At 35.6% G+C, this 8088-nt stretch overlaps 1 pseudogene; it reads left to right on the top strand.

Annotated features, from left to right (window-relative positions):
• The first annotated feature begins 5930 nt into the window (after window positions 1-5930).
• LOC142842877 (U2 spliceosomal RNA) lies at window positions 5931-6103 on the top strand (annotated as a pseudogene).
• The last annotated feature ends 1985 nt before the right edge of the window (window positions 6104-8088 follow it).

Raw genomic sequence — 8088 nt, 5'->3', positions numbered from 1 at the left:
TAATTTTTGGAAGTCTGCAAAAATATTTTTTTCCTATTTCATATTGGAGTTTTTGATTCATTCTCCATGTATATTCCACCATCCAGAACAGCATGTTTTTTGAAGCAGGCATTCGATTGTTTAATTTTCCTGGTGAGACATATTCTCCAGAGTGACTGGGAATGACTGGACTTTGTTTGATATGGTGGCCTGTGAGAGGCCCCACAAGGAGTTTTCAGATGGTATTGGGTTGTCTTGCCTGTCTTTTGTCCATTTCCATTCATTGGTATAATGTCCGCCTTTGCCATACCTCCTATATATACCAGAAGGCTGAGTCCTCCTATTCTTGCCATACCTAGAGGATACATTATTCCTAGGAATTCCTTGTCTACAGTCCCTTCTTAGATTTCCTATTCTACCACAATTAAATCATTGGCATTTTGGTATCTCCTCATACTGTTGGAAATCACTTCTCCTATCCAATCTTCAGTACTGTAGTCAAATTTTTTACCATTCATTGTATACAAGATCCATTCATCTATTTGTGCTTATCTGACCTTTAAAGGCTCAATGATCTTCTTACATTTTAAGTTGGCATTTTCAAAAAGCCAAAGATTGAATAAGTGCAAGTCTATCTTCAGGGTCATTTATTCCCACTTGAACAGCCTTAGTTAATCTTTGTAAGAAGTCAATAAAGAGTTCTCTCTGGCCCCATTTAACCCTAATATATGATTTAATTCTCTTTCCTAGTTTCTGAATCCTGTCCCAAGCATTTAAATCTGCTGTGCTACATAGGGACAAGGTGTGTTCATTGTAACAAGCCTGTTCCTGAGTATCAGAATAATGACCCTCACCAAGAATTTGATCTTGGAAATTCTCAAATCCTTTTGCTTTCCCCTGTTGCTCTAAAATTTTTGCCTCTTCTCTCAAGTAACATTTCCAAAGAAACTGAAGTCTATCTTCTAGGACCATTGAGATTAACTGAAGCCAATTATGTGGGGTAGCCTTTGTTCTTGATACCCACATTTTCAACATTTTTCTGACAAAAGGTGAATGTAGTCCTTAGGAAACTACTGCTCATTTAATTTCTTTTAGATTGCTCATACCTATTGGTTCCCATGCATATTCTTTACTACTTTAGGGTACCTTGTGACAGATGGTCTTTCCAAGGAAATTACCAGATGCAGTTGAAACTCTGTGTAAGTCATCCAGGATATGGCATGTACTAATGAGGCTAAATCCTGTCCTCCTATCTTCTATCCCTGCTCATTTATTTCAATAAATTACTCAATCTTTTCAGTCCTTTTACTATTGTCTTTTGTAAAGTCTGAATCTCCTTTCAATGTTCTTTTCTAATGCCCTCACTGAGGATTCCAGCGTATGAAATTTGTCCAGTAAAGATAAAGTCTTATCCTTGAAAATAATTTTGATTATGTACATATTACCTTCCTGGAGAGATATTTTATCCATTAATCTATCATAACTTTTCAGCAGATTCTGATTGTTAAATTCAACAGCACAAATTCTTCCAGATTGTTTTGTCAAAGAGATGCTATCATTCTCCATAGTATTGATCTTCTCAACTAGCTGTCCATTATTACTCTGTAAAGACTGTATTACTTCTAAAAGTGCCTCATTCTTGGTCCTATTATTAAACCATTTTTAATGAGTTAATATGAAAAACAAAACTAATTCATAGAATCAAATAAAGGGATGTTGCTGTGGGAGCTCCTTCTGCTCCTTCAACCAATAGCCTTTAAGATACCAGACAACTTAGGCATGGTCTCTTTTGCTTTAAAAAGTAGTGGTAGCCCTGCTCTCTCTCTCTCTCTTGCTTCCGGCTCTGCTTCTGGCTACTAGACTTTGTTCCTGGCTGCACAAAGGCTATTGTCTAGGACAGTGATCTGTAAGTTTTCCCCTTAAATAAATAACCCTTTTATTAATCATAATTCCAAACTGGTGTGGGATTGTTTTGATATTTATGTCTACAAGATGTAGAAGAAAAGTTACATAATCCTTGTAGAATATCATCCACCGTATAAGCAAAAGAATTATTAGATTCCTGGATAGTTATGTTATCAGTAATTTTTGTAATTTGTCAGATCTTACTGACTGTAAGGCAATTACAATGAATTGGAGTAGGTGTAATAATCCTTATCAGCCAGCAGGTGTCACAGTTGCAGCCGCATGGCCTAGAAATGCTAGCAGCAGTGAGCAGCAAGTGTTGCTTACTGAGGTACTGAAGAATATGCTTTTTTTAAAAAAAAAAAAACAAATTAAGAGCAGTTATTAAGGCAATCAAATGATTCCGAGTGTTGAGGCCCAGGATACAGAGAAAAACCAATATTTTTCATTGCTGCAAATTGTGTACTGTGTACACTGAGGAGATTGCAGGCAGCAGCATATGGGACAGTGTGTAATGTGTGGAGCAGCAGGGTGTGGGTTGTGAGTCACTGCAGTCTGTTACAGTTTTAGCACCTGCTATAGCCACAGTCAGGAGAGTTAGTGCCCAATGTGTCATGTAGCTGGTGAACTGGTCCCCAAAAGGGTGGACTGACCTCCATGTTTGGGCACCAGATGATGCCAGAAGTTACAAAATTATCCTGTGCTAGTTCAGAATTGCGTATAATAAAGGGTTATTTATTTAGGGGAAGACTTACAGATCACAGTCCTCTGCATGAATGCGGAACAGGAACAGAATCTAGCAGCTGAAAGAGAGAGTTAGAAGCAAGAGAGAGAGCACACAATTTAAAGCTGCATTTATAAACTTTTTTTTCAAAAGGAAAATATAAATGCATATAGAATTGCACAATAAAAAACAGAACTACATGTATGTAAGCCCCGTGACTTTTAAACAAAGTCTGTTCTCTTGTAATATGCAGGAACATACCCTAAATCTGGTATTATATATTTTGTCATCCTTTACCTTTAATGGAGTCTTCATCATTTTTCATTCTCTAAATAATACAGTTGTTAAATTTGAGTTTCATCCCAATTTATGTTTCCTACCTATATCATAAAAGAAACCCCAGTTAGAGAACATTATTCCAGAAGAGCTTATACAGAAATGAAAAAAAAAAACAGAAAATCGATAAAAATAAACCCTAATAAAAACTATTTTTCCTTGTTGGGACTATATTATGTAGATTTTGAGGACTGTGATCTGAGCTAAATGGTGAAATACAGTGGCTATACACATGTTTGTTTTCTTTCCTTTATCATAACTCTTGTCTTAGCCCTCCTTTGTCTGTCCTGATATTCTAAGACTTGTCTTTTTCTGTGAACAGTTAGGTTTGAGACAGTTTTGAAGATAGAATGTAATTTTAAGACATCATTCTTGCTGTAATCGAATGTCAACATTTGTTAGTTAAATTGTAGAAGGAAAATGAAAAGAATCCATCCTTTGAAAGACACATATTTTGGACTGTAGGAAATGCTGCATTTTCTGGTTCATCTTCCCCATATCTCAATGATCATTCTGAACAGCATTTAGAACAACTTAAACAAATGTAATAGATATTAAACATTTACCATGTGAATCTATATAGTCTCCTGTGAGTATCATCTACTAAATTAGAACACAGCAGAAGGTCAAATTATTGAGCAGTTGATCCACAATACATTTAGGATTGAATGAATCTCCATGTTATTTCAGAATATTTACAGTTATCAAGTAGACTTTAATCAGGTGCAAGATCCAGAGCAATATCAGAAAGACGCTTTTTGTTTTTTTGGTAAAGTGGCCTTACTATTACATAAATCCTAACATGTTACTCAAGTTTGCCATCTCATTAACATTAATCTGCTTTCTTTATCTGGTTTATCTTGCACTCACTACATTCAGAAAACACAGTACCTATTAACAGTAGCATGTCTTCCATATCTTACACTTTAAGCTGGCCACAATAGAATTCTATTGTCTCAGACAGTATGATTTCACATAGATCAATGCTCTCTCCTATAACTTTCTGTAATAACTATAATGTCGTTTGATATCTGTACTGTTCAAGATGGAAGCTACATATAATAATTGAACCCTTAGAATGAGAATACATGGCTGGAAAATTAAACTTAAAACTGTATTTAATTCTAATTACTTTCAATCTAGATCATTCCCATTTAAACTATATGGCAGCAACTACCATGTTGCATATCATACCAGAAGATTTTGAGAAATATCAACCATTTGGGAAGAATCAATTAAAGAAATTTGTTGTAATAAATGAGAAAGGATCAATTTTGGATAATATTGTAACCTATTCTTCTTGCAGAAAATTTGTGTATCACGCTTGGACTGCATGCAAATTTGAGAGCTAAAATCAGAACACAATGGCACAATAAAATGAAAAGACAATTTCAAAGGATATGTAAATGTTTTTTAAAGCCATATCAATATGAAGACAAAAATTTCTTTCAAAGGTGAAGGAGCCAAAAATCCACTGGGGGAAAGAAACAACAGCAATAAAAAAATTCAAGCAAAATCCTCCTCCTTTTTTGTCATTTAGCTGAAGAACAGAAGTAGAACAAAAGAGCAGAAAAGGAAAAGCATGGTTGTGCCAGGAGCTCATTGATTCATTCCGTGTAAGGATTTATTTGGGAAAGGTAGTAACTACCAAAAAACTGACTTAAAAAGATATGAGTCAGCGGGAACCTACAATCTAAAACATTAGAGGCATTATAAACCCAGAAATCTCTGGAACTCACAAATCGGACTAATTACAGAGCTAGCGTAACAAGACAAACATTCCAAGTGATTTACTTACTATGGTCAGCGTTCTGAAGTTATTGTTCTACGATTCTTGGTTAGGGAGGGGGGAAAAAGAAATACAAACAAAAACATCCCAGATCTCTTTATATTGTAATTCATGCATGGCAAGTTATGAATGTAAATTCTTTGACAAGAAGATGAAAACGTACCCCAGGGATGCAAATTAAATTACGCATCCCAGAAACCCTCATTTTGTATTATTGTAAAAAGTGCCTGCATCTGTCATTGCTATTTAGCACAAATTTATCATGTTATTTCAGCGGTGATGGTGGGCTGTTTAGATGATAGTTATCCTTTTTCAGCAGTGCCTGCAGCTTCTTTTCACTGTGTAGGGATTCTGTTGTTAGTGTGTAGAAACATAAATGCTGTCCTTTCAATGGTGACCACACCAACATGCTTTTTTGGCTATAGTGAAGGCAAATAGTGATTTGATTGAGTTGTCCTTTGTTATACATTGTTGAGGTTTGTCATTGTTTGAATCTAAGTACAAAACAACTAATTTGACTTCTTATTTATAAACTTGCATTATATGGCATGGAAGTGCATTTAAATTAGTCTCCATAAGATAAAGCACAATTTCATGTGTACTTGATTTCTAAAAAATAAACACTGTCAATAAATGGCCATGATTTGTGTTCAGAATTTGTTCTCAGCTCACCTTGAAGAATGAAATGAGTGACAGATACAAAGAATTAGGTACCATGGAGAGGAGGTGGCAGAATTTCTCAAAAGTCAGTCAGCCTCCTGGTGATAGATTAATTTTGAGTTTTATATTTTAAAACCAGTTTTGGTCAGTGAGATGGCTCAAGGCATAAGGCGCTTGCTACCTAACTCTGGAAACCTTAGGATGGTAATGGGGAACCCATGGCAAGGTGGAAGGACAGAGCTAACTCCATAACATTGTCCTCTGATTTTCATACCCTTGTGCCATGGTATGCACACGCCTCCACACACTCTCACATACATCATATAGCTATAATAACAGATTAAAAAGCTAAACCTAACATTTCCTTCTTTTTCAAACCAGAGAAAAATGGGGATAGAAAAGAAAGCACAGCTGAGTATTTAGTTGTATTTCCTGCCTATTTTATAATCCCTAGCACTAGGGGACTGAGGCAGGAGGATTTTATTTCTAATCCAGTTTGGTTATCAATAGTAAGCGCCTCTCTCAAAACACACACACATCGCTTCTCGGCCTTTTGCCTAAGATCAAGTGTAGTATCTGTTCTTATCAGTTAAAACACACACACACACACACACAAACACACACACACAGAGAGAAAGGAAAAACCACCAAAAGACAGTATTAGAAGATAATGCTTGGTTGTTAAAAATAGTTATGATTAATTACCTTCACTTAAAAAAATATCTTTAGGTTTATTTTAATGCTGTTTAATCATTCATGTTTTCAATTCTTCTTGTTTCATTTAGCTTTGAAGACCTGGTATGTTTCCAACTATTTGATAATCTTTAGAAATATAGTTTTTACTGACTATATACTTGTCAACAGAAGATGACATGGCTGGATTAACTCAAAGATTTAAGGATTTATCTACTTCAAGATTTCATCTTCAAAATTCCCCAATCATCATCTAAGAAAACAAGGATTAACTTAAATTGGCAAAATTTTCTTCTCTTATATAGTCTAGCTGTTCAAACTTTTTCAAAAGGAAGCTTGAATTCACTTAGAAAACTGTTTGTAAATTCTCAGATTCTTCCTTGTTGTAGGCTTCTGGGTTCACACTTAGAGCCAAGAAGTCTTAGTATACTGGAAGCACCCAAGAAAGTTAAGTGCCAGAAGGTCAATAGCATGCGAAGAGAGTGTCTTACTAATTTAGGAGAAGAGACAGAGAGTGCTGATCTTAGAGCTTCTGAGAGAGTGGTCCTGTCCTATCATTTTTTTAGGAAACAGCTAAGAGGAGTTGCACATACTTCAAATAATCTAATCTGCCTATGCCTCAGGATAAGGAAAACTATTGTAGCTTGGGAGGATAAACACCAAGTAAGCAAGGATTTTAGAGGTATAAGAGGAATTTGATATGACCAGGTAGGTTGAAGTTGTAGAAGAAATAGAGAGACACTTTCAGTATATTCCTAAATGAAGCTGTTGTTTTTATTTTTAATTAAAATACACGTACATCATTTCTTCCTTTTCCTTTCTTTTCTCCAACCTTTCCAAGTACCCCCTACTCACTTTCAATCTCATGGCCTCATTTTCTTTGATTATTTATATATATGTATGTATAGACACACATATAAATATATATTACCTTGAAATATAATTCAATATATATTCATAATATGTATTGAATTGAAATATTATTAATAATGTATATTGAACTCAAATTCTCTATTATTTCTTGGTTACTTAGTCTCACAGCAGATTTTCTGATAGTCTGCTCTTTCAGTGTTTTACATACACACACACACACACACACTCACATATGCAACCTGCTGAGTTTGCTTAGTGTTGCTTACATGTATATAATTTCAGGGATAACTGTGGGATATTGTATAACCCGTTATGGAGCTCATCCTTGCAGCTGACTAATTCCCTTTCTCTCAGAAGTCATTAGTTGCCTGTGCATGTAGTTTTGTGTCTATGGATGAGGTCCTGTGAGATTTTTCCCTTCCACATGAACATGTCTATTGGTATAGTCATTGTTTGGGTCTTGTTTAGACAATCATATTGCTGTGGTATCATGGGTATAGATTCCCCTTCTCTGTCATTTCTTGGGGGCACAAACTCACAGCAGATTTCCTAAAACTCTTGCTTTTTCAATCTTCCTCTTCTGCAATGCTTTCAAAGCTTTGGGCGCAGGAGTAGATTTGTAAATGTGTCGGCTGGCCTAGTTGCCTTACCACTTTTCCTCTGCATTTTGACCCATTGTGATTTTCTGTTATGGTCTCTACAGGGGGCAAATGGAAGCTTCTTTAATAAGAGGTAAGAACTACACTTATCTGTGGGTATATGGATACATGTTTAGAATGTAGCCAGGAATTATGAAAGAAGTTCTTTAAAGGCAATTTTGGCAAACCGTTTCAGTAAGTTTGTGAAAGTAAGTACACATTCTAAGAAGACGGCGAGTGCCTTAATAATTAGTGATAGTAGGAGAGGTAGAATATTTGAGGCAGAAGTGTGGAAGGAAGTGGAGACAGAAGGTAGTAGATGCACTGTAAGCAACAAGCTCCATAAACGTCCTGTTGATAGATGGAGCCCGTGCTGCTTTTCCATTGCTTCTAGAATGCAGCATCACAAATTTGGTGATGTAAAATGCTCGTTGAAAGTTTTGTAGGTCAGAATCTTTAAACAACTAATATTAGCCTTTGTGTGGTCTGAT

Source organism: Microtus pennsylvanicus, chromosome 1, assembly GCF_037038515.1.
Source record: "Microtus pennsylvanicus isolate mMicPen1 chromosome 1, mMicPen1.hap1, whole genome shotgun sequence".
Classification (NCBI taxonomy): domain Eukaryota; kingdom Metazoa; phylum Chordata; class Mammalia; order Rodentia; family Cricetidae; genus Microtus; species Microtus pennsylvanicus.
Note: the sequence above shows the minus strand (reverse complement) of the source record. Positions and strands in the feature narration are given on the sequence as shown.